The sequence below is a fragment of the Pseudopodoces humilis genome, chromosome 3 (genome assembly GCF_049639895.1).
Source record: "Pseudopodoces humilis isolate 2021_Gansu_Grassland_sample_001 chromosome 3, ASM4963989v1, whole genome shotgun sequence".
NCBI lineage: Eukaryota > Metazoa > Chordata > Aves > Passeriformes > Paridae > Pseudopodoces > Pseudopodoces humilis.
In genome coordinates, this window is record NC_142202.1 from 93,872,136 (window position 1) to 93,898,841 (window position 26,706).

At 37.4% G+C, this 26,706-nt stretch overlaps 1 protein-coding gene across 3 annotated transcripts in view; it reads right to left on the bottom strand.

The window, feature by feature from the left end:
- The window catches only part of DLGAP2 (DLG associated protein 2), a 337,736-nt gene that overhangs the window by 127,255 nt on the left and 183,775 nt on the right, over positions 1–26,706 (bottom strand). The gene's annotated exons all lie outside the window — the stretch shown is intronic.

Genomic DNA, 26,706 nt, shown 5'->3' on the forward strand with positions numbered 1-26,706 from the left:
TATAATAATACCTCTCTCTAATGTGCACTTCCCCTCATCGGTATATCTAAGATTTTATGATGGAATAGTTGGTAGCTGATGTCATTATTCATAATTTATGAAATAGGAAACAATCAAATAAGGTTTGATTGCATGAAGTCATGCCACAGGCTACGGCAATAAGTAGAATCCCTGGTTAATGCACAATTCAGATAAGCTATGAACACAAAAGAACCATTAAAGACAGAAGCAATGAGTCAGTTGGTCTTCATAGGCTGATAAACAGTCTCTAATTACTCCTCTGTTCCAACAGACAAATCACACAAAAGGATTTACTCTTGCTCTTTTATGCCAAGTGGAAACCTGAGATTTGGGATGCTTTCCACTGAGATGAAAAAGAATCAGAGGAAAACTCAGCTAATGTAATTTGGTATTCTTTTCACATCCCATCTGAGACACACTGTGTTCAGGCTTTTATAGGAAAACCAGAAAAAACAGTTGGGCTCAAGGGCTGTCTGTGTCTCACTTTTATTTCCACCAGACAATTTGGCTTATTCAATGTCTGAATAGTTATTTATAAGAAGACATGTGTTCACTTGTCCATTCTGCATAGCTTATGTTTGTAAGATATGAAAAGCAATTAACATGGTGATGAGTCTGAGCCAATAAGTTCTGGTGAGGGAGGGTGTATTAGCTTGGGCTCAGCACCCTGGTAGCCACATCCAAGAAGCTTTTGTTTGGCCTGGAGCAGGACAGAACAATCTCATGTCTGTCCAGGAAACAGTGGTTTAGACTCAGAATCAACTGATTCCCTCAGCTTCACATAAGGTTTCTAATTTTATTGCAGTCAGCAACAGCTCCTCCAAGTTGGTGTTTCCAGATGTTTTGCTGCTGCTGCAAAACACTGAGCATGGGGTACAAACAAACGAACAGGTGTGCTGTCTAAGCCACACATAGCTGTAGTCTGCATTGCCTGGTCTGCAACCTGTACTTACAAAACTACCTTAAAAGTGGCTTAGGATGTGTATGTGATTTGCAGAGATATTAGATTGGCATAGACATAAAAAGGAAGTCTCTTTTTGAACACTTACTATCTGGATACAGCATCCAAATGGCTACTTGAATATGTCACTTCAAATTTTGATAAGGTGACCAGTCTTGGCTGACTACTTCAAAGAGTAATTGTGCTTTGAAGTGATTTTGAGCTCTTGCACACATCTCTGTGAAACAGCCATTACAGTTATTTCCAGGAACATATAAGGACAGCACACATAAACTATGTCTTGAAGGCTCAAATCTATCTTTGGACATAAAAATACAGCCTTTTCTGAAGTCAGTGAATTTCATATCACCCTCACACTAATAAAAGGAAAATTTTCCACACCTTGAGCCTGATATTACATGCATTTCAAAAGCTCCACCCTAATTATGTGTTATCTATTTTCTGTCCCCTCCAAGAAATTATGTTAGAAAAACTTGCAAGAATTATGTTATAGCACAGAGTTGTCACAGCCAGCCTGTAAAATGTACAGCCTAAATAAGTATGAAATGGCACAGCTTTCTAAAATATCTGCATTAAGGATGACATATGTACTCAATTACATGTATAAAACGCATGTACATATATATGTACAGATATATAGTACATAGATGTACTATACAGCTATGGCCTGAAACAAGGAAAATACATGTTTGAATAGCTCTCAGTGGTAATGGGAAGACACTCAAATGCTGCCTTCAGCTGTTTCCCCTGCTTTTCCAAGAAGGCTGCCACTTTACCCAAGTCCGCAGGAGTCCAACAAAAAGACCTTGACTCTAAGTGCAGCAGATCATCTAGCAGAGAGCATCTCCCACACAAAGCAGGGAAGAAGGGAAGTGCTGTTCAATATTTGCCAATAGAAAGTGGGCCATAGAGAATTTGCAGCTATGAGGATCTTCCTTTAAATTGTAAAAAAAAAATTCCAAAGCAGCTGCTGGATAATGGCATCAGTAAAGTGGTATTTCTCACTACTCTCCTTTTTTTCTCTTTTGACCTCACATTGTCCCAATGATACCTACACATATTTACAGTCTGATAACAAATTCAATTGACCAAATCCACCAAATTTTGCTTATTCAGTAGGAAAAAAATCCCCTAAAATTGTTTCTGAAAACTAATCAGGATGTTTAACTAGCCAGCCTCTTTTTCTTCATAAATAAAATGAGGCTTGGGTCTTAATCTTCACTGGGGCAAAAATAAAATTAAAAAATTGTCATGAGGAGGTTGACACATAAAGACTGCTTTTAGAGATGTGACTCTTCAGACTGCTACTGAAGAGCAGCCAAAAGACAAATGGTCAGCTGTCCTGTGTGGTGCCCATACACTGCTTGCCTTGATGCAGGGACTTGACTCCACATCTCTCAATGACAGCTAAGTACCCTTACCACAAGACTAATGTTACTTTTTTCTCCAGTTTTAGCTGTTCCGTCTTGTTTAAATAATTAAGCATTTAGTGACCCCTGAAGAGTCTGTTTCTCTAATCCAGTGAGTAGGACATTTTCTTGGCAAATTGACCTGTTAATCTAAAAGTATTTTGCAAAGACATAGTCAATTTATTCCTATCAAAAAGGAGAGATTTGGGGTTTTTTATTCATCCCTGCATTAATTCTCACAATAGCCATGTACCCCTTGATTCAGCACTGGTTGCCATTTTTCACAGTGCTGGTAAGTGAGCCATTCTCTAAGTAACACATTTGCAAAGTGCAACAAAATGTTTGTATATCATAAAATGGGCTTAACATATATAATAAAAAATAGACTGATAGCAATTACTTCTGAAAATGTTGTTATTATTAGGTTTGGAAAATAGCTAAAGAAGAGTGCATATATATAGCTAGATGCAAAATACACACTTGATACACTTGTGTATACTTGCTTGGTATACATTTATAAAGTCTGAATATAGGGTTTCCATCTCTCATATGGTACCAGGTACCAAAAAATTAATATTGAGGAGTATGTAGACTGTTGTAGCAGAGAAACCCATTAGATATTGAGTGCCTCCATATGGTAGTGGGTCATGAACGTTGTGCTTTGATCCTGCATTAGGCACAACTGTATTTAATTTCTTTATGAACTTTATTAAATAGGGAGAATATCAGAAACACTGTAAGAATCCTATCTCTGCAGTGACCCAAGAAGTTTGCTTGATGACTGCCAATCTCTTCCAAGCCAAATCACTGCATTGAATGCAAAGCAAGTCTGGCCCTTACAGCAGCTCGCTCTGCCCATCTCTGCTTGAATATCTCTGTTCAAAAAAAGTATAGCTCTCTGTAAAAAAAAGCATAGCCCATTTATGCCATTCTGATGTCTACCCGTTTCCAACATTTTTATCTGGAAATTCATAAAGTGGATTTGCTCTAATTTCCTCTGCAGGATTTGACAGGTAGCACAGGTGAAGATGAGCTGAATCCTTCCCACCTGGGCCCCCTCCAGACAGCACATGGCCGTGTCCTAGGGCTCCTTCTCCAGGACATTTGGAATAAGAGAAGACTTCCCCGAGAGGGGACAGTTTACCCACTTACTGTGGCCCATTTTACTTACTAAAATGGATTCAGTGAGAGAATCTAAGTAAGTAAAATTGAAAACTGTTGCAGGGCCGGGTACAGTTCAGGGACTAGTGTTACTTGTTGCCACAACCTGCTTTACTGCCTGCCTGCTGCTGCTTGGCTTCGAGTGCAGCTCCATACCTGTTTGGGAAGGATCACTACAGTGACCTAATGCTGCTGGCTCTGGAAAGACCTAGGGGCAGCCTGCCTTTCCTCCTACCCACCAAACCTGCTGAGGGGACAGGCTGTTGCATGAGGCCCATGCTGAGAAGAAGATTCTGCATGATCCCAGCTTTAGCTCTCCCATCAGCCACCCAATTTTCTACCTCCATGCCAGAGTGAGAATAAACTGGATCCTACCACAGAACATATTGAAACAAAGTTAAAAAGACAGCCCTAAACAATCAAAGACCATGCCTGACAGCCTGGGCTGTTTTTGACAGATTTTATGTACCTGTCCCTATTGTTTTTCCCCATGCTGGCTGCTGGCTTATTTTCCTACGCGCAGTTGTTGAGGAAGTGGCACGAGGCTCAAGTGATGCAGCAGTTGCCATGGAGAGAAGCTTGAGTTTGCACTTTATTTGTTTTATTTATTTCTGAAAGGCAGCATGCTACTGTATGTAAAATCTGCATGGCTTGCTAGCACACAGGATGCCACAAACCCGGAGCTGTGTTCAAATAGAACCTGTCTTTGGAAAAGCACAGTAAAAGGCTGAGCCTCATTTGCAGCTGATTTTATTTCCTGTTTGGGATTGGATTTCCCTGGAGACTCATGTCTGAATTGTCCACTGAAGCAGAATTAATACCTAGCTGAATTAAATGTCTTTTTTTTCTTTTTTACCTGATACAAAGACACTTGATGCAGGTGCTGTAAAATTTGCAATTTCAATAAGGCATTCAAGAGTGAGTGTAACATGGTCTTTTATTCCTTTTTATTTATTTATATAGCAACTAGAATCATGCAGAATCCTTCCTGCTTCCATGAAAAAGGCTTAACTTGCATGGCAATATTTACAATTAATTAGCCACTGAAATTTCTCTTTCAGCATTACAGTAAATCTTGCCATGCTAAAGTGACACAGGAGAAGTGTCACATTCTTTTTAGATTCACTTTATCTAGTGATGCCAAAGCACTGTGGAATTATTAGGTGCAAATTATGTCTTGGATAAAGAATCCTTTTGCCTTTCATTCACTCCCTACCCACAAGTTTTGAAAGTTTACAATAGTCATGGTTTGGAACTAAAAACTACAGGAAGATCTAGTCTGTATTTGTACCACTGTCATTAAAAAAAAGTGTAGAAAGATAAGGTAATTTTTAAAAAAATATTTGGATTTTGAGTGAGCTGAGGACATGGATGTGGGAGGCGAGCCTTGTTCCAGCTGGACATAATTTTTAAATTATACAGAAAACAAATATAGCTTTTCTAAATATATTCCTTCATAAAAATAAGTTAAATTATTTTCAGAAATATAGCATACTGGGTGTAATTTGAGATCTTAAAATTCTGCTTATGTAATTTGACAGACTCAAGGACTGTACCTTTTCCAGTGTCCTGTGCATTCCTGCTGCCTGGGGGAACAGACATGCCAACCAGCCATAGAGGCTCTGCAGGATGAGCACTATGTCTTTCTCCTTACTCACATCCCTTTATGTACTTGCAGTTGCTTTGACAGTGCTAGTTATCTTTTAATTGGTTTGGTAGGTATTATATAGTTAGTCATATGCACAGATGATTAATTAAGGGAGTTCATATCCATATTTAAATTAAAATCTAAGGAGCAATATTAAATTTTGTTCTTTTCCACAAGATGAAATAGAGGACTAATCAAAGGATAAAATAAGGATAAATAGATTAAAAATAAGATTAAAATAAGGATAAAAAGATCCATAATAATAAAGGGATGGAAATTAATAGATTGGTGATTCTGAACTATGAGAGTTATTTAATGGTCCACACACTTGAACTGTATTACAGAACTAATTTCAAAGTAATATCTTTCATTAGCACAATATATGTACTTTCATTATGTCAAAGAAGTAATATCAAGCCTTCATTCTCACCTAAGAAGGTCATATGGCCTGTTGTCCTCGCATGGGAGAGCAGGCCAGTAATTCAGCACTAGAAAGGTTAACACTGAACTTTCCAAAAATTTGCGTGGAAGTCTTACCGGACTGAAGTAAGCATATGTCAGAGAAAAGTCCCTGAAAGATTTAGTCAATTGTAAAGACACTGGAGACTGCAAGAAACCCACTTAATGCAAATAAATGATTTGTGATACTATCTGTCACTTGGTGGCTCAGATTTTAGAAATTAGATATGGCATTCAGGCAACGTTAAATATGGACATTGGTAAAATCAGCTGCTAAGAGAGGTCTAGAATGCAGAATCCTCTACTTTTCACTGGTAGCTTCTTTGTTGGTCAGGAAATGCCCCTCACAGCAATATGGCAAGTTCTCTGAAATGCTACCACTGCTAAACTAGACTTCTGAATCCTTCCTAAGCTCTACCACCACTGAAAAAAAACATAGGCCAGGCAGCTGATTTCTGTCTGAATTTCCAGAAGGGCTTTATCTTTCAGTGACACTCATAACACACAGTGACAGCTTGGAGTGCACCACAAAGACCTCTCATGCCAGAATCCTAACTCTCAGCAGCTGGGAGATGCATCCCACCCTCTTCCCATTCCCACTCTGAATTCCCCAACACATGCCTCCAGCTCTGGAGGCAGGCACAGAGAGCTGCAAGGTGGCACCCACCAAGAGCAGAGCGGACTTGCAGATCTGCTCCCAGGGATTGCACTGGAGAGCCCGTCCCTACACTACTGGCATTCAGGACACTGATGGTAAAAACCACCACCCCACAAAACAGCCCTAGTTTTCATTATTTACTTTAACCTTTCAGGAGCAGATCCTAACATTTGATTTCTCTCTTTTATGCATACAGAGCCCAGCAGTGTGTGCAGCCAGCTGCAAAACACAGTTAACTGGTTGAAATTGCAAACAGGAGATTTATAGGCTTCCTGGTGTTGACAAGGAAGTACAAGCTGACATAGCAGGTGACATGTCAGCTTAAAAAATCGTCAGTACACTTGAACAGATTTATTTTCTCAACTTTTGGCATCCTTTTTTTTCTTATCCGTGATACCAGAGTGGCATCCTCCAGGACCCTCAGAAACAGACTGTCTTGCTGTAATCTGTGCTGTTACAGACCAGCTACTTGGAAAGGGTTAAATACATCAGCCATTCTATTTGAGAAATGAACAGGAGAGAAAAATGCAATTCCTTAGAGACCAGCCTATTCTCTGGGTGGCAATACTCTTGCATCAGTCATTGAGGAAAACAGGGTCTGCTTCTTAGAGGATGACAAAAGGAAAAAAAAATCCAAGACTCCAACTAATATTTATTTGCCAAACAAACCCAAGCGAATTCTTTGAAAGGGTGACCAAGGAAATAGATGACAGAAAGGTGATGAAAGAGATCTCTCTGTATTTCACCCAGGCATTTGATAAGCTGTCAGATCAAAAACTGGTGCGGAAATGATAAGAAAGGTATTATGTTGACATCAATTAAAAGCTGTCTGTCATCCCAAACCAGAAAATGCGAAGTAATTAAGTAACTAGTTAAAAGGTGGAGAGGCAGAGGTCTTGACATGAGCATGTCCCAAAATCTGGGTTATTTCTGAGATTTTTAAACTATATTTTATGTATGAGTTCTTAGGATTTATTTCAAATTAATAAAATAAACATAGATGAAGGGGGAGGAGGACTTGTCCCTGTTATGATTGCTACTGCAATTCAGAAAAGTATCTAGATTCCACATAAGAATTTGTGTTCTCTGTGGATTTCAATTTAAGAGCATTATAGTTCCTTAGAAAGTGAATAGAAAAAGTCAGCAAAAAATAAAAACCAGATTATTGAAAATTATTTTTATGACTTGAGCTCAGGGCCATGCTATATATGCTGCACAAAACACTCAGAAGGATGAATAAACTCTCTTTCACAGAAGCCAATGGAAACCCCACACATTGGTCTTAATCAAACACAGAGACCCTATTCTAGGTCCCTACTCAAAGGCATGCCAAACTGAAGCCCAGGTAGTGGGGAACCTCCTGCATTTCTGGAGAACAGCTGAAACTCAAAGTGCAACACAGAAACAAATAACAAGAATTCAGGACAAACTTGGGATTTTTTGCAGCTTGAAACAGAAAGGAATTATGTAAGGAAGAATGAGACTGTTGAGATTCTAACTAAACGAGATGATTCTGCAAAATCTCTTTCACTTTTCTCTCTTCGTATATGAGTCTCCATTTAACTCTGTGCAATTGCAACTTTTCAGTTCTGAGATGTTCGTAATTCAGGATCAGATCTCTATGACTTGTCAATGTTTTTAATAACATATGTTCAATTTACATTCAGACTTAAAGAAAATGGGAAATTTAAATAGATTAAAACATTTGTGACAGTCTAAAGCAAAGAACTGCACTGCCTGAAAAAAATAATAATTTTTCCCTATCTTATTATTATTAATAATACATGTATCAAGTGTATTAAGAACTACAAAACACAAATATGTCACACTTCTTTCTCTACTGCAGTATTCAAAGTCACTGATAGCTCATGAATAAGAACATCAAAAGCTGTGTGAGAATACATTTCCCACTACCTCAGCAATACAAAGAGCTTTAATCTCAAGATGATAGGTTTACAGAGGTATTACTTAAACATAAAAGTTTAATCAATATCCTAAAAGGCTCGTGTACAATGTAATTTTTAGTATACCTTTGTACAGCAGAAAATACTTAGGACATGAAAGTTTTATATTTCATGTTCATGATACAGAAATTTTCAAATTGGGTCCAGTTCAATATACAGAAGCCATTAGACTAAGAAAAATGTGATTTTTTTTTTTTTCCCCCTTCCTTACTTTTCCACCCCTGGAATATGTAATGGTTCACTACCTGTGTCATGTGGAGCCACTGCAATCTAAACATGTTATCAGCAGCAACAGAAATGCTATTTCTGTTTATAAACAAAAGGAATAGCTGCAACAACAGTTAAACTGGCAGCTTTGGGCAGGTAATTGTACCAGTTTCACTCCTTGGCTGTTTTGCAGCACTGTGGTTCAGCTTGCTTTTTCTGACTGGCAGCTGGGAGGAAGGATGGAGGCAGCTCCTTCTTACAGCCTCAGAGTACTCTCATCATCAGTTCATGCCAGTCCTCACTGTTAGACACTGCTGCATGTTCATGCTCCTAAATTCCCTCAACTGCTACATCCAACAGTGCCGTTAAGAAATTACTGTTTTGACTTTTCACTTGTGTGCTTCACCTTCCTGTACAAAGAGTGCTAGGAGTCCCTTAAAATAATGGAAAGCTTTACAAAAGACAATGAAAAGTAAAAAAGTAAGAAATAAAGCCCAAGCAATTATTAGACCTGATGAAAATTTCAAGGTACTTTTATTTTAAATAAATTTATTTTAAATAAATAATAATCTGCTTTACAAAAAGGTGGCTAAAGCATTTTAGTACCAGGGCTTTTAAAATATTTTAAATATGTGACAACGCTTCCAGAACCATCTCTAATACCACATTAAAAGCTTTGCATTTTTAGGTGATACAAAAACACGTTATTTTTTACAATGCAGGTAACAAGGTTTTTAAAGATTCTTTATGAGAGATCATCACGGAAGACTGAATTTTGCTGTAAGCAAATTTCCATTTCATGCGAAAAGGAAAAATCATTTCCCAAAACAGTTAAATTAATCACAAAATTGTTGGTTTTGAATATTTTTCACCACACACCATCATTTCGTGCATGTATTTATATTTCTTTGGTGTTTTTCACTATAATATCTCAATACTAATACAACACCTACTTTGCACTAAGAGACTGGAGGTTTCAGAATAAGGGTCTAAATCTACTGTGATACTTTTTATAATGCATATTTTAAATATTCCATGTGCTTCCAAAATCTTGCTTGGAATCCTGGCCTAAAGCATTACTGCCTCACTCCCACCTGAATTATCTATGTGATGAGTAGTATCATAAACATTTGTAGTGATCTCTTGTAAATTTAATAAAATGTTACAGGTTGAGGTTTATACTACAGTTATTCATACTTACAATGTTTCCTTAACACTCATTAGTTGATGGGTTCTCATCAGTGCCTCCGTAATGCAAGTGCATTTATTTAACATCAACTTGGGAGTTCAATGAGTCCAATATAAAACCTAGAAACATTGACGGGACTATTTTCATTTATTTCAGCTTTCTTAGGATCAGACCTGTAGGAATATAGCCATATTATAATGCTGTTTCTAGAAAGAACAGTTTACCAGCCCACCTGGAACAGAACTCAACTGCAGAATAAGATAGTATCTGTATCTGAAATATCCAATTCCAAAGACTCTTTGAATTGGGGTAGAAACAGCTGCATAGCCAGAAACATCCTAGTGTACCGACTAAATGCTAAAAGGGTACTGGAAGCATACTGTTTTCAGCAAGAGTAAACAAATGCAATGCATTTTAATTCATGATTATCACATGTATTATTAGTATAATTAGTGTCCATTCATAAATCCATAGGCATGTGTTTGGACAGGTGGACTATCTATTCTTATGGTGAATACAAAATCAGCTGGACAGCTGGGTTTGCAGTGTTGTGATCACTGATAAAAAGTTTGGCCAGTGGTTGGATACTAGTGGCATCTCCACACCCTAAAACTGGGGTCAGTTACTCAACACCTCCATTACTTTCTGGAGGAGGTCTCAGTCCCCTGTCAGCAGCATCAGTTTAGGGGAAAGGTCAGTACAATGCTGCTAGTCACAAGAACTTGGCAGAGAAACAGGTTGACAATAAACTTATGGTGTGCAAAGGTAAAAATATCAAGTCCTGTATCTGACATGTAATAGCCTCTTGCCTCTGCTGAGGCTGGAGGTCAATTGATTCCAAGGCATCTTTGCAAAATAAGAACTTGGAATGCCTGGTAGATAGAGTTGAGTATGACTTAATGGAGCACTCTTGAAGGCTTTCAAATATTGGACCAGTTTTTCTAGAAAGGCTGCAGATGTGGCCATCCTTGGGGATGTTGAAATTTGACTCTACAAAGCCCTGAAAAACTCCAGGTTGGCATTGCTTTGAGTAGAATCTGGACCAGATGTTATGCAGAGCTGCCTTAAAACTTTTATTATTTTGTGATTCTAGATTTTAACAACTTGCTCATGAAAATATGGAATACTATGCATTTACACTGATTGGAAAAGTACTAGCTCTGTTGCATACTACATCAACCTGTCTCCATCTTTTAGGAGTGAATAGAGTCATACTTCAGTATTCTTGTGTGGTATCATATCCTGTTGAATTTTCACTTCATAAAATTGGGACAGCATATTTGTCATTCTTAAAGCAAGAAATAATTTTGAAAATCTGACACTGCAACAAAGAATGTACAGCATACTCATAAGGCAGATATTTTCTAGCTAAAAAGAATGCTTGCATCTGTTTTGTATGATTTAGTGACTACCTTCTGCACAGACATAGCACACCATTTGTAGCATATGCTCTTCCCTCAGTATGTTTAATAAATAGATTGCCTTCTGTTCATTTGATAACACAGATTTACTTGCCTTAAAAAATTACTTTGTATACCCTAAGAAAATGTAACCTCATGGAACTGGACTTAGCCTATAAAATAGCATTTTTTGACAGTGCCATGCAATTAAGGGGCACATCCCTGAGTGCACACAGCTACCTGGAACACATAAGTTTACTGTACTCCTTTCCACTGCTAATTGACCTCTTTTCCAGTGTACCTCTCCATAGCACTCTGCTTACAATGTTTTTCTTAAAACCACTTTTTATTATCTATCCCATGGATTTTTATTACCTACAGGCTAAATGTGTTGCAATTCTTTAGTTAACCTGAAGCCTTTGAAGAGGCTGTGTTGTTTCCTGGAGGCAGTGAAGATCTTTGCTATGAAGATGTAATGTGTGGTTGTGTTTGTGTCACAACATCTGTATAAATATCAGGCTTGTTCTCTGCTGTATGTTAAAATTTTCTGTCTCTGCATGGGTTTTGTCCTGTCTGTCACTATGTTCTGGCTATCATCTTTCCTGCACTTCCTGTGGTTTCCCTCTACTTTGCCTTCTTTTGTCTCTATGACTTACAAGAGAAAATGACAAATGAATGTAAGCTATTATATGACACAAAGAATGTGGCTTCATGTTGTCTTTGGTTTTATTGATATTGCTGTAGCTTTACTGTAACTCATTCTAATTGTTCCTCGTGTAATAAAATTATATTTATTTTAAAAGAGAGGAAGTGTCAGTACCTTCTAGGAAGTGAAGACCCTTAAAATAGCAGTATGTACTGATTCAGTACAGTAACAGCACCCAGCAACTGAATTTCAGACATTACCTGTATCCAGATAAAACCATTAAAAGTAAACACCAACTCTTCTTCTAAGTCAGAGGGTTGAAAATCGCCACTCTGAAGTGGCTTCTGAAACTGAAATTCTCTACTATTGAACTGAAGCTCTTCATTCCCTGAGCTCCCCTACTTTGGATGTCAGCTTTTCTGTAGTAAAACTCTATATTAAAAAGTCAAATAATGTGATCTTTGATTCAGCTGCAGTGGTGCTTTTCCTTGATTCTAAGAAAGTATAATCTCTCCCCTGAGAAACAAAGTATCAGCTGAGATTAAATTTTACCCAATCGTGTTGTTAACTGTCCTTCAATGGACTTCCTTACTTCAATTCGATTTCAAATGCACAATCTCAAGAAGATGATGATTCTGGATGTTCTAAATTGGATATATTTCACTTTATATATATTACATATTTCACTTAACAGATTTTGCAAGATGATGGAACATTAGGGTTAGTTTATTTATAATACAGAGTTCTGGATTTTTCTCTTTTCAGAGTTTATTTTTGCCATACCATTCATTCAAATATATCTCATTCACCTGCTGATAGTCCATAAGACACAATTTTATTGAGATCATAGTTTTTCCCTCTGAGTACATGTCCAAATTCTGAGGCACATAAATACTCCAAAGACAAAAATAACTTAACACATTTGAACATTTAGTTTCTATGGAGACAAAACTAAAATGTCTAATGTGAGTTTATATTCAGCCTGATGCCTTACAGGTTAGAAACACTTCATTAAGCCTTAGAGAGAGATATTATTCCATAAATAAATACAGAAAAAAATAAAAGAGGACCACCCAAAATCCCAAATCCTGTGCTTCCAATACTTGTGTATTCTAGTTCTGTAAGAACTGCTGCTGGTAGCCAGTTCCTGTTTTTCTATTCCCACCCTACATTAGAGACTTACTGATAGACTCAAGACATAGTTTGTGTCATTTTCAATAGAAAAATCTTTTTGTTGAAACATGAGAAAACTCAAAAGTCAGGACTTTGAGGCTTCTAGCTTTCACTCCAAGTGTTTAGAGAATAATAGCTACAGAGTTAAGTGCTACAGATGCCTGATGCTGCTGGGTCAAAGTAATGAATGTTACATGTCTGACCTTTTAAGCCAGGATCAGCAGAAAAGGGCCTGAAAAGCACAGCATCATGATTAGAGCTGTAGAAGTACTCGTGAGACTCCTTTTAGGCAGCTGGATACAGAGCCCACTTTTAAAAGTGCATTTTAAATGGCACTCTAGTCAGTCTTAAAGATCATATTTGAAGAGGTGTTGTTCACAATTATCATTTGCTTTAATGATGTTTTCTGAATCCTGTGCTTCTGCAAGCCTTATTAGTTAGCTTAATGTCTCAGTCAGCTCTTCCTTTTTACAAACTGCAGGTAAAATACAACATGAGATTATCGGTACTGAGGGCTCCTGCAAAGAATTTTGCCAGGCTTTGATGATTATGCCTGAGCCAGCTTCCATGTGATAATTGTGTAAGTTGTCATTAGAACAGCACTGGGCTTCAACTCAGTCCCCAGCAGGGCTTTTTTAGCTCCAAACTGTATCACATTAAAAATGGCTGCAAGGTGTTTTGGCTTGAAACTTGCTCACAAATGACCAACTCAGCGCCTGAGCAAAATGACTATAAATATAGACATCTAGAAGAACCATGAATTACAGTGTGGGAGCTAGGCCTGGTCATTTTAAGTTGATCTAACTTGATTTTTATATTATTAAGCCTGTTTATCCACCAAGATCTGCCAAACTTTTTGTGTTAAAAAAGACCATGTATCCACTAAGCTAAAAATTATTTTGCAAAAAGATATAAAAAGCAAAGAACAGCAGCATAAGACAGAAAGTGGACAGAAGTTCTACTGCCTGCTGAACTAACCCCAGTTCAGACACAGGTGGGAGCAACACTGAAAGTGTTCCCAAGTGGAGGCTGAAAGCAGCAAGGTCCCTGCCCCTGCCAGGTCTGTGTCTGCTCACTCTCTGCTCTCCTGACTGTCAGCAGCTTGGAGCCAACACCAGCTACTCCCCTGAGCCCCCTTCCAGTTGTGTTCCTATGCCTGATATCAACACTGTGCTCAATTCAGCCTCCTTTACTGGCAATGAGTGTCCGTAACAACACTTCAAACACTGGATTCTCACTTACTACACCTGGCATTTTCCACCCAAAGGTTTGTTATGCTGCAGACTGACCCAAGGAAATTCTGCACAGAATGACCCCATGTTTAGTTGTCTACCTATGTCACTGTGTTACCAAGATTTGTCACTCAAATAAATATGAATTTAGGGACTTTCACCTCCATTTTTCAGAGCATCATTAATATTAGCCTCTGCAACTGCCATTTCATTACATATTCTTATTTATGTAATGCCTTATTTGCACTTTTGGCATAGAATTTATGACCCAACTTGTGCAATCAGGTTGTCCATTGTTTGTCAATTTGTAACTAGCTGTGAATGCAAGACCAAATTTAAAAGGGAATAAAAATTACTAGAGATAGTTTGTGAAAATTGGAAAATAGTAGGGAAATGCACAATAGTGACTCTGCTTAGGCAGAAGCCAGGCATGACACTGGAGCTGGCAGAAGCTAAGTGCCCACATGGCACACGGGTATTAGCTAAACAGTGCTCACCCAGTTGTAGGGTAGCAACAACATTGCCACTGTATGAGCTGTTATGTGGGATGAAAAGTCAGACAATGAACACAATTCAAGGGGAATAAGACTTCAGTATTTCCATTTCCCTAAATAGGAACTCATTTGGTACATGTTATCATGCTCATCAGTTATTCTGATTAAGACTTGCCTGTATACTTGATACCTTATCAATTCTTATGCAGAGTAGCTGATGGAATAAACATTTACCTCTCATTGACTAAAACCCCCAAAAGAGATTTATATTACTTGGCTAGAATTCTACCCAAATACGTGCACGCACTTTAGAAGCCTGAACGTATCTTGCGTGTTTATCTGGCTCAACGGGAGCCAAACTCAGCTGCCTAAATGAATCTTGGCAAACACTCCTGAGTCCATATACAGTCATTGTGGAGATAAAGTGCTATTGGGTGAATAGGCTGCTATTCATCTGATCTTAAAACAGACATCTTAAATAGGTCAGATGAATCTTATCCTGAAAGTACTTGCTTCTCTCCATTTAGTGGAGTCTGAGGTAACTAGTTTTAACAGAGACACCTAGAGTGTAATTACTTAGAGTTAGGTGGAATGAATGTCACCTCTGACAATCAAATGTAGAATCAGATACTTAATGTACAAATAAATCATGTCAAGGATTCCACAGTGAATTTCTTTAAAAGGAAAAATGGAATGAACCAGGCAAGTCTTATTAAATCCCAGATGAGTTTTTCCTCATGAGTAAAACCCAGAATAAATCTTTTTTATCTCTAAAGTTCTTCTGTATCTCCAGTACAGAAAAACAGCAGACCAGAATAGTTAGACTAACATTAAAGACAGACACACTAGTCGCTACTCTGAAGACTCTCTACTTCAGAGAGGTCTTCTCTGCTGTCTCCTCTTCCAAACAAGTTTTTCTGTAAGGCCCAAATTTGGTAGTTGGTGGCACAACCTCCCACACTCCTCTGTGACATACTGCAAAGGAATACCTATAGCCCCTGCCATCCCCAGTCCTTGGCATTTCCTGCAACAAAACCTTGTCAGTTTTAACTCCATTCATTTTGCCCCAACTGAAGAAGGTGAATAGTAGTCTAGGATGATTTCAAAAGACTTAAAATTATCTTTTAAGAAAAAAAAAAACAGTGAAACTGCAAAGCAAAACAAGACAGACAATTCTATAAGGCAGTTACTAACAATATTCTCTACTACATGTGTAGACTATTTCTTAACCCAAGCCCCTGCCAGAGATGACTCATGCATCTAGAGACTCTAACACACAGGGAACCCTTATACCACAATGCCTACCAAGCCTGTGAACCCAGCATTGATGCACCATCTGACACATGCCACTGCACACCCCTGAGACCTGGCCCACAGCTCACCGAGAGCAGAAGGTGCTCGGTGTGGGCTGGGCTGCCCATATTGCTGAGTAGTTTGAAGCGAGGAGAGCAGGGCACAAAAGGTGAAGGTCACTGCTCTCCCCTTTCTCACACCTGCGTGGGTGCAGGTTGTGGAGAGGCTCATGTCAGAACTGCAAGCTCAGAATTGAGAACTTCCAGAATCCACTGTCCTGCCACAGGCTGTACTTCTCTACTGCCTGGTGTATGGAAATCAGCTTCCAGAACTGACCTGCTTGCTCTAAGGGAGGCCCTGTGAAGTCAGGGCTCCAGCTGTGCATAGACTTACTTCTATGCCAAAGTCTTGTAATAAAAACTCAGACAAGTCAGCAGTGTGGTTTTTAGCTATTTTGAACTTAGTATCAGGGTTTGAGAACAGTATGAGTTGCATTAACAATCCAGAAGAAAGTTGTACTAAATCTGGTCCAGAATATCTATAGATTTATAAAACTTGTATTTTGTATACTTTTTAGAAATATTAAGAATATAAAGTCTACTATGAGAACACTATAAGATAGTGATAGTTATACATACACAGACATGCACACACACATATATATATTTTGCCCTAACATGGCTAAAACCTTATCTAGCATTCTTTGCATATCTAGCAGTGATTGAAAAATAGGTTAAACTTCAGCTATGTAAGTATGAAAAATATCTCAATGCCCCAAACTCTTCTATTTCAAGAAAAAATAATTTACTGTATTGTGCAAATTTACTAAATTTTTGGTATCCACAAGAGAAAGGTCTTGTTCACAAAGTGTGCTTTTTTCTCAATAAATAAAAAAGATGGCTTCAAGGACATAAAAAGATTGAAACAGTCATATAATCATCTGTAATTTTTATTGCAGACATGTCTCCTATTGCATAACAAATATGCTGAAGAGGTTTGCCAAAGGTCATGCAAATTGTAGGTAATATTTTAAAGACTAAGAACTAAAATAGAGGGAAAGAGGTCAAGAAAACACAAAGCTATGATCTTAAATAGCAAAATAACAGACTATGCAACTTTTTACAGTATGTGAGGAGTGAATAGTGTAACATCTATTCAGACCATGAAATTCACTAACATCATTAAAATGCATGACAATCAAGAAATGGCTATAATCCACCTTGATAGAAGTTAGTGCATCAAGCAAATCCTTACTTGAGAGTCCTGTCACTTTCTTAATTGGAGCAGTAACTGGATTTGTTTGAAAGAATAAAATTTATTCCTCAAATTATACCACCAAGTAACAGAAAAATCAGACAGAGCAGAAAGATTGCAGAAATGATTGGAAAATAATTTTTTTATTTTCCAAATGAAAAATTTGGACAGTTGAGAGCACGTTCCTGGTGACAAAACTTACTTAATTGAAAGGAATCAGATCATGCAAGGAAAGTTGCTTGTGAGACCAAGCAGGAAGGGCTGTAAAGCTTTTATTTTAAAATTAAGTCAGAATATTCTGAGCTAGGACTTTAGTATCTCTAGAAAGCTCCATAGATATCAGAGAATGGGGGTGAATAGGAACATCCTCATGGTGCACAGGGAAGAGAAATGGTAGAGCAGTGTACTCTTTCTCAATCAATCTGAAGTGTCCCGGTTCAATTACCTTCAAAGCCATTACAATAATGCATACCAGGGGAGGAGCTGCCCCCCAGTTCTGTGCATGCCCTAACAAGGAAACTTGGCTATCTGATGGCTACAGAAGAAATAAGTGCAATAGTCAGAACGAGATAGCATCTCTGTACCAATGCAGACCGTTGCTCAGGATTATATCTGTACAGGCGCTATTTACATGTTGTGCTGGTTTTGGCAGAGGTAGAGTTAAGTTTTCTCACAGCAGCTGGTATGTGGATGTGTTTTGGATTTGTGCTGTGAACAGAACTGGTAATACAGGGGTGTTGTTGCTACTGCTGAGCAGCGCTTGCACAAAGCCAAGGCCTTTTCTGCTCCTCATCTCACCCTGTGCCATCAGTGAGGAGGGTGTGGGTGCACAAGGAGTCTGGAGGGGACACAGCTGGCACAGCTGATCCCAAATCACCCAAGGGATATCTCACATCATATGGTGTAACATAAAGCTGGAGGAAAAAAAAGGAAGGCAGGGACATTGAGAATGATGCGTTTTGTCTTCACAAGTCAGCATTACACATGATGGAGACATTTATGGGGACGGCTGAATGAAGTGGTGAACGAATTCTTTGCTTTGCCTGGGTGTGCAGCTTTTGCTTTACTTCTTAACCTGTCTTTATTTCCATACATGAGTTTTCTTATTTTCACCCTTCCAATTCTCTCCCCTTGGAGGGGAGTTAGTGAGTGGCTGTGCTGGCTGGGGTTAAACAATGAGCTTATTTAAATGAAATGGGCCTGGGCTATCACAGAGGCCTTGAGGGCAGCTGTCACTACACAGCTCTTTTTTGTACCACTTTCAAATCCTTCATCCCCACTTCCAATAGTAAAATGCCTGCATCCAAACTGCTTCTTGGGAAAGATGCCCAAGTCCTTGAAACACACCCAGACACACACACAAGGAATGCTCTGGCACTTCACTACATGGATGGGCACGTGCCAGCGAGGGAGCTCAGACCACAGCCCACATCAGTTTACTGCGGCAGATGCAGCAACAGGCACTGGGCAGTAGGGTTCACTGAACTGGTGCAGCTGGGACTCAGATCAGGTGTAAAAAAAGGGATGAGCTGGGCCTACAATAGATGAGACTAGATAATTACAGACACAGAGGAAAGGAAGGTTTGATCAAAGAAAAGTGAGAGGAAAAACAATTTTTTATGGTTGCTTATATTTCCCATTGTTACTGTGACAAAAATCCCAGCAATGACCCACCAAATGCTTGAAGGAACACTGTGCAACTCTTATGTTAGTTGATGCCTTGCTTGCCCAAGAAATGCACTTGCTCTCTGATTTTTTGAGACGAAGACACTACAGCATCTCCATATTCCTAAAGAATTGCTTTCATCTTATAATATTCAATTATCTTACTAGGATCACATGCTTAACATAAATGTAGTGTTCCAGCGAAAACTTCTTTTGCTTGGCTTGTTTATGGTCTCTTGCAGATAGATAGTTCTCTGTTTATTTAGCAACTACATAATTTGATAAAATAATAGGGAAAATATGAGTTTCAAATTCCAGTCTGTGATTTCAAGACAAATATAACACTTTTCAATTAAGCAAGAAATAAACAGTTATAGTGGGTACATTTTACATGATGTGGAAAGTGTTATGAGAATGCAAGTAATTCTCTGCAGGAAGAAAACAAATTTTTGGCTACATTCAGTAAGAAAGTTTTATAAGATGCAACAGGAAATGAAGTTTTGGATAAAACTTATGAGGGTTTGGCTTCATTTCTGAAGCCTGTCGTAATACTGACGGGGTTTTTTGCTACAGCTCAACTTGGAAAAAATATGATATATAGGTGATACTGAAAGAAGGCAGGCAGAGTCTTAATTGCAACATGCAGAATAAACAATGTTTGCTTAAAATTATTTGCATTTTCCTGTAATGATATGTATTTAAAACATTGGGAAAAGATATATAAATCAGATTTAAAGGGTGATAACTTCCTGATTATGTTGCAATTCAAAAATTGCCCAGTAATTATGGTGAAAGATATTTCCATGGAATAGCATTTTATTTCAGCATTTGCTCTTGGGGATTACTGCCCAATATTGTCATTAAAGTAAAGCAAAAACCTGATGGTGGATGAAGCATAAACATTGTTTTTTAGATAAAATGTCATAAGTATTGTACCTCAAGCACTTACATAAAAATTCATGAGCTACCATTTCCATAGCAACAGGCAACATAATTTAGTCAAGATAGCTGCTTTCCATTCTAGGGACTTCACTGTCACTGCAGTTTACAAAATACAAAGTATGTCTTCTAAGACTCTAATATGGAAAACACACAAAATGCTGGAAATGTTGAGGAAGGCATAGATTTTATTGCAGATGCAGAAAGATGCTTCTTTCTCTTCTCACCTGTATTTCATGGGATTCTCTACCGTTTTCAACTCACCACACACCAATCTAGTTCTCCTTGTTGTGCAGGAGGTCCAGTGAAAGGCATCTGAAGCTGGCCTGTCTCTCATGTTAGTCTGATTCTTTCTGGAATGTGCAGAAGCAGCTTCTTCACTGGCCGATTCCTTCTTTCTCTCCTTCCTCCTCTCAGTTACCAAAATAAAATTCTCTTCAATGCAGAGAGTCAGCACAACATATCTGGGGCACCTGTTAAATCTCATATTGAGCCTACACACAGTTACTAATTTAACACACTGCTGACACACTCCCATAGTCGTAAGTCTTTTGCTTCCCTAATGGTTCCTTGAATCTTGCTATTAATCTGAATCACTCTAAAGTACTTCTAAAAACATCTGGCTCCATATTTTTAAATTAAAAAAAAAAAAGTCTGCGAAAAAATTTTAAAATAAGAACTTAAAAAAACAGCAGAACTAACATTCTCACTGAAGGTACTCTGAAATTTCACACTTGAGTAGCTATGGTTTAAATGGAAAGATCACGGGGAGCAGCATCAATTTCTACCTACTAGAAGTATAGGATTGCTGTCTGCTATCCTTGCCTTGCAAAGAATAATGTCTTATACTATTTTCTCAGTGAGGTTGGAAAAATTCCTTTTGAAGGAGAAATCTGATTGATGTCAGCAAGTGAATCACCACCTATCCATGGGAAATGGATGCTTTTGAAAGAATGCTATATTGGACACTGCATTTGATAGACTCTGTAATGAAGTGGTGGCTCTGTCTCTGAAGTTTCCCTGAGTTGACCCCCTGACAGGGACCCTAAGGCATTCACCTCCTCACAGGTATTCCTTATTATTAAAATATGCAGAAGGTAAAACCACTAAATTTTCTACTTCACAACTGAGAATTACTTATATATGGTATTAGTATGCAGATAATTCTTCTGACTTCTAAGTTATTTTCTCATTTTGGCAAGTGCACCAATGACAGAAACTGGCACAGGTATCTGGAAAAGAAGCTGTGATGCTGGAGCACAGTCACTTGTTGTGTGGGTAGGTTTATGATTATTTGTCAGGAGCAATGCAGGGATCAAGGGTAAGATGCAATATATTCTACTTATGAACTTCACCTAAAGAATGCATAAACATGGCAGTTAGCTTCTTTTTTCAAGCTACAATTCAATGCATGCTTTCTTATATCTAAAGATCCTGACACTTTCCTGATAGAGAAATAATCCTCTGTTTCTGCATCCATCCAAATATGTACAACCTGACTATAACTTCATTCATACAAACTAATTATGTATGATCTAGCACTTTGATGAAGGCTTAAATGTTCAGCTGATACAAAAAGAAAAAAACACTACACCTACCAGAGTAATTATTACAAGGGTATTTTTATCCTGCAGTTGAACATACGCAATAAATGAGCATTAGATTATGCTACTGAAATAGTGCATGAACCTTTATTATCCTACAGGACAAATTCTGTAATCCCCTCTGACAGACTCATAATCACAGCAATAACCAGTTCTTGACCTGTGAGGCAGGCTGAGTATCCCTGCCAAATTAACAGGAATAGTAACTATTCTGTTTCTGTAAAATTGATTGTTAAGTACCAGAACTGTAAAAAGTCATCTCCATATTAATTAACAGTGCCTAGTCTTGCATTAAAGTCAAACACACATACACAAGACACAGATCTTGATAGATAAGTCTTACACAACCACCTCCAAAATTTATGATTACAGAAAACACAGCCATATTTATTCAGACAGAAACAAGCAAGGAAAACACCAAGTCCTATCATCTCTGATCATGATCACTTCCCTGGCTGAAATCTGAATAAGGAAACAGTTCTAGAGCTATGTAAAAAATAAAATTTAAATTCTATCAGCAAATTTACTTTGAAATAGTAAAGACTGCTTGTGGCATTGTAGCTTTAGAAAATGTAATTTAATATTTTCATAAGAATGTGTTTATATAGCAGTATGATTCATTATTGTCAAAAATCTTGTAACAGAAAAGAAATACATGACTCATGATCTATGCAATACATAAAATTTCTGGGAAGAATCTGTTGGTTTATAGCAAATAACCTGGACATCTATTCTTCTTGGATAGTTTTTGTAATTCACAACTCCAACTGCTCATTTCAAGAAAAGGAAAAATTTAAAGATCTGAAATAAATATATATTTCAAAATTATAAATTTAAAAAACATTCTGAGGTGGCTTAATTTTAGGTAAAATGATATTTGATAAATTAATATCCATAAAAATAGAACTAAATTAGAAACAATTTTTTAAAAAATCATCTTTTTTTTGCATACAGCAAACAACTAAAATTCATTAAGAAAATACTGCTGGACCACTTAATTGGCCACTGAGGATAAAAACAGTCATGATTTATATTGTGTCCTGTAACATTTATATATTTATATATATATATATGTTAGAAGAATATGTACTAATATCAACTACTTACTTTGTAAAATATTCTACGTACAGTTTACAGCTGCTACAAGCTGGCCTAAACACGCAGCCAAGGAGTAACATTGGACAGTACATAACTACAGTAAATACAAACCCCATCAACACAGTATATTTAATATTTATCTATTTAAGAAGCTACTACCTGAAGAATTAAAAACATTTTCTAGATTTAGCTGTAAAAACAATTTACATTTAATCCATGCCTTCAAAATGGGGAAATTAAAGATGCCAGATTTAGATGAGTCAAAGCCTGCAAGAAGACAAGCTTTGACTACCAATATGGTCGCCCTATTTTCAACTCAAAAATCAAATTATCCTCCTTAAGGATTTGCCTTTGTCTCCAATTCCAATTTGATATCTTTCTTCATATGAGTTCCTGTGGACTATAGCATTAGTTTAAAACATCTGAAAATACTTCTTTTAGGAGACTTTAACATTTCAGAGTCTTTCTTTGACCTGTTTCTCCTAACATTATGAAGTGCTGCAACAATCTCCTGCAGCATCACAGTCTAAACACAGAGCTAAGACTAAGAATAGCTGAATGACAGCTTGGAAAAATTGATGCCTTAATTGAACATTGGTGATAATTTGACAAACTCAATATCATAAATACTGTAGCCCTTGTTGTTCTCAAATAATTGCATTTCAGATACTTCTAAAAAGATATGCTTAATTAAAGAAGAATCAAGCCATGACTTCATGCATTTGCAAATGAGAGATACACCATATAGCTCTCAGTATCTGGTAGAGTCCAAATATTTTTTTTATTTATTTTAGTTCCTTTAAATTCTGTTTGGTGGTAATGAATGAGGCATATAATTACTCTGATTCATCCTGTACCCTTAACATGAAATACCCCAGAGCAATTAAAAACAATAATTAATAAAATATCAAAAAAGAATTAATTAAAAGCACAACTGAAAATTAATCATTAACTTCACATTAAAAAAGATCAAGAATTGTACAGAACTCATTAAGACTTTGTATAATTCATGTTATATAAATGGCTAAGAAATTACTAGTACTACCTGCGGTACCTCTGTATCAACAGCTCTTTATACAATTCTTGTTAAACAAGTATGAATCATAGCTAAGAGCCAAAGAAATGAGACAAAGTAATCATAAAGAGTAAAATAATCTCAAAGCATCAATACCATATGTCTCTGTGAGGCTCCTAATTTCAAAGGAGTATATAGTTTCTTTTCTTCTGAAATTGCCATATTTTCAATAAAAGTGCATATCCTTTCCATTTTTGCATTTTGCTTATATTTAGGTGGAAACTAAACAGGTGAAGTTGAGGACATAGAAATGTTTGAATACAGGAATGAATTGCACAGCTGTCAAGTTCCTACATGATTGGGCAGTTTCATTTCTTTTTCCATCTTTGTAACCCCATGACTGCGTTGCACTCTAGAGCAAGGGCACAGCAGCATGCTGAGCATGCCCCAGCTCAGTTTCCCCAGAACACATCTGTCTCCCCACCCCGGGAAAGGTTTGCTCAGTGACATGCAGTCCTCTTTGCTCAATCACCCAGAAGAGGCAGGCTCCAGAGCAACCCAGACTGAAAACATACGAGCTATTTTGGATCAGGAGCCTGAAGGAGCTCAGAAACAAAAGAAATAAAAAAAATTCAATCAATTTGAAATAATGTTTTAATATTTCCCCCTCCTTCTCCCCTCCCACAGAACAAATTCCCAGAGCACACTTCTCATGTTGGTACATAATCGTTGTTTTTTTACCTGCAGGTTCATCTGGAAAAACTATATTTTGAACAGCAGGACTATGCACAGTTACATCCCAACTAAGACTCTAAAGGCAAGATAGAGTACACACAGACTTTCTCCTCATGGCTTTTATTTGAGACAAAAAAGTCAAGGGGCAATGACAGAACTGTAAGAAATTAACAGAACTAAAAAAGTTACGAATTTGGATAAAATCTATACTGGATGAATACTAGATAAGTACAATAAATGCAAGATGACTTAGTTGGTGATTCTGTCCATTCAATTTTAAAGAAGCTCAAAAGGAGCTCAGCTGTAAGTGACCTTTTTAGTTTTGTTTTGTTTACTAGATCATCATACTCCACCCTCTTATGGTTTGATGACTTTCATTTTATGTTTTGGTTTACTTTTTTTTTAAATCAAGCTTGTCTTCAACCTAAGCTGACAGATCTTACTTTTTTTGAACATTAAAAATATTGTTACAGAAATTCAGTAAAAAGATAAAAAAACTCTCCAACACAGCACTAGGCAAGCATTTTCTCAGATAAAAATCAAGATGATAGTTAGCCAAAACCAGCTGCAAAACAGTATTTTCTTCAAATTTGTTCTTGAAAAATCTGTCAGCTCTAATCAAATAACACTGAACTTTGATATTCTGTTGTTGATACTCTTGAACTAAATTTCACTCAGTGTTATTTGTCCTAAGCCATCCAATCTTCATTTTCTTCCCAACATTTCATATGCTTTAGGCAAAGGCAGAGAAAAAGGATGAAGATGAGACTTTCTGTGCTTCTGACTCAATGTACAGCAACTGCAAATAATATGGCTGAGAAGACACTCTCAGATAAACTTTTATTTCAACCACAATAGCCGGTACTGGTGTACTGAATGAAATGTCCATTTAAGTTTTTGACCCAGCAGGTCTGTGAATAGGAAGGTGCACAGTTCAACAGGCCATTAACTAATTCATGAAGTGATGATCATTATATGGTCAAAGTGTTATTTCTTCTGGAAAATGAGCAGGTCACTGACCAACTATCTTGATCAGATACACCCAGGAATTAAAATGGATATTTTGAGCTCATATTCGATTAGCATTTGAGACACTCTTTCTCTAAACACTTCCCACAGGACTGCACATGCCAAGTTCCTTCCATAGCTCAAGTTATTATTCAAATACCTGAGAATTCTCATTCCAGTTAGAGCTATCTTAGTTTTACTGGCAGTGCTGAAGATGGCAGTCTGTTCCCTAGACTATTAAGGGAATTTCAAAAAATTAAATATATATATATATATATATATTGAAGTTTAAATCTAGCATTACATTGCCAACAGTGAAGAAGTCTTTTAAAAAAAACCAATATCTTTGCTCCTGAAATATTTCAGAAAACCTCAAGCCTATGTAGATTAATTGCAACAAAACAGCATTCATCATTAACACAATGAAAAACAGTCTGTGGATCTTACCAGCCAGCTGGGTACTTTGGAGTGGCAGTAGGGAAAAGGGAAGGCACTACATACTAAAGCTGAATTAAAAGAAAAATCAACAGAGATGCAGAAGCTGTATTTGGATTTTTTAGTATAGATTCCAAACTCTGGTGACACCTAACTAATCTTTATGTGATCCAGAACAGGAATTCTTAAGTGTGCTTCACAGCCCATGGAAAACAAAGCAGACAACTGCTATTAACTATCTTCACCGTGGAGTTTCTCTGAGTTAAAGGTACATTCTTAATCTTCCAACTGAGCTAATACAAGATATTATTTATAGGGATGCAGTCTGAGGAATGCATTTAAATAGGGCTTTAAAGTCTCTAACCTTTTTTCCATCCCATTCCTTAGAGACAGATCCTGGCTAATTCTCCCTCTTGTTTGGACTAATGATCACCCAAAACTCAGTGCCCACTCAGATTTCACCAGTTTGAAACCACTAGATGTCATATGCTGGCATAAGAGCCTTCTCTTCCACCTCAAATCTCAGGTTAGCCACATCAAACTAGGGAAAAAATGCTCTTTCTTGTTCTGTCAGTTACCTTTTAGGATTACCACTTGGTTTGCTTGACACAGACAATCACCATAACCTGAACTGTAGCTAAATCCTTAAAAAGGGAGAATTAAGAAGGAAGTGTTATGTACAAATAAAAAAGTACTTTACTTCTATATACAGCATTTACAAAATTCTACATGAATATATTCTCATAGTTTTTGAAAAACAAGGGTTCCTAGGACAGCTGTCAGAAAACCAGTCTTACAGTGTGAGCCTTAAGGAGTAAAACATATCAGATTTACCAGAACAAAAGTTGAAAGGTACCTTGACTACTGTATAAAAATTTTTAGTAGACATAGGGGTGATAAAATTGTGATAGTCTATGAAAGAGGCCAGGTTTGCAGGTCAAGGCAGTAAGTTCATCAGGCCAGGTGGCAGAGTTTCTCTGCACAGAGACCTTTCAACAGGTCACTGCAATTTGTCATAGACACTTGTTCAGAAAGCAT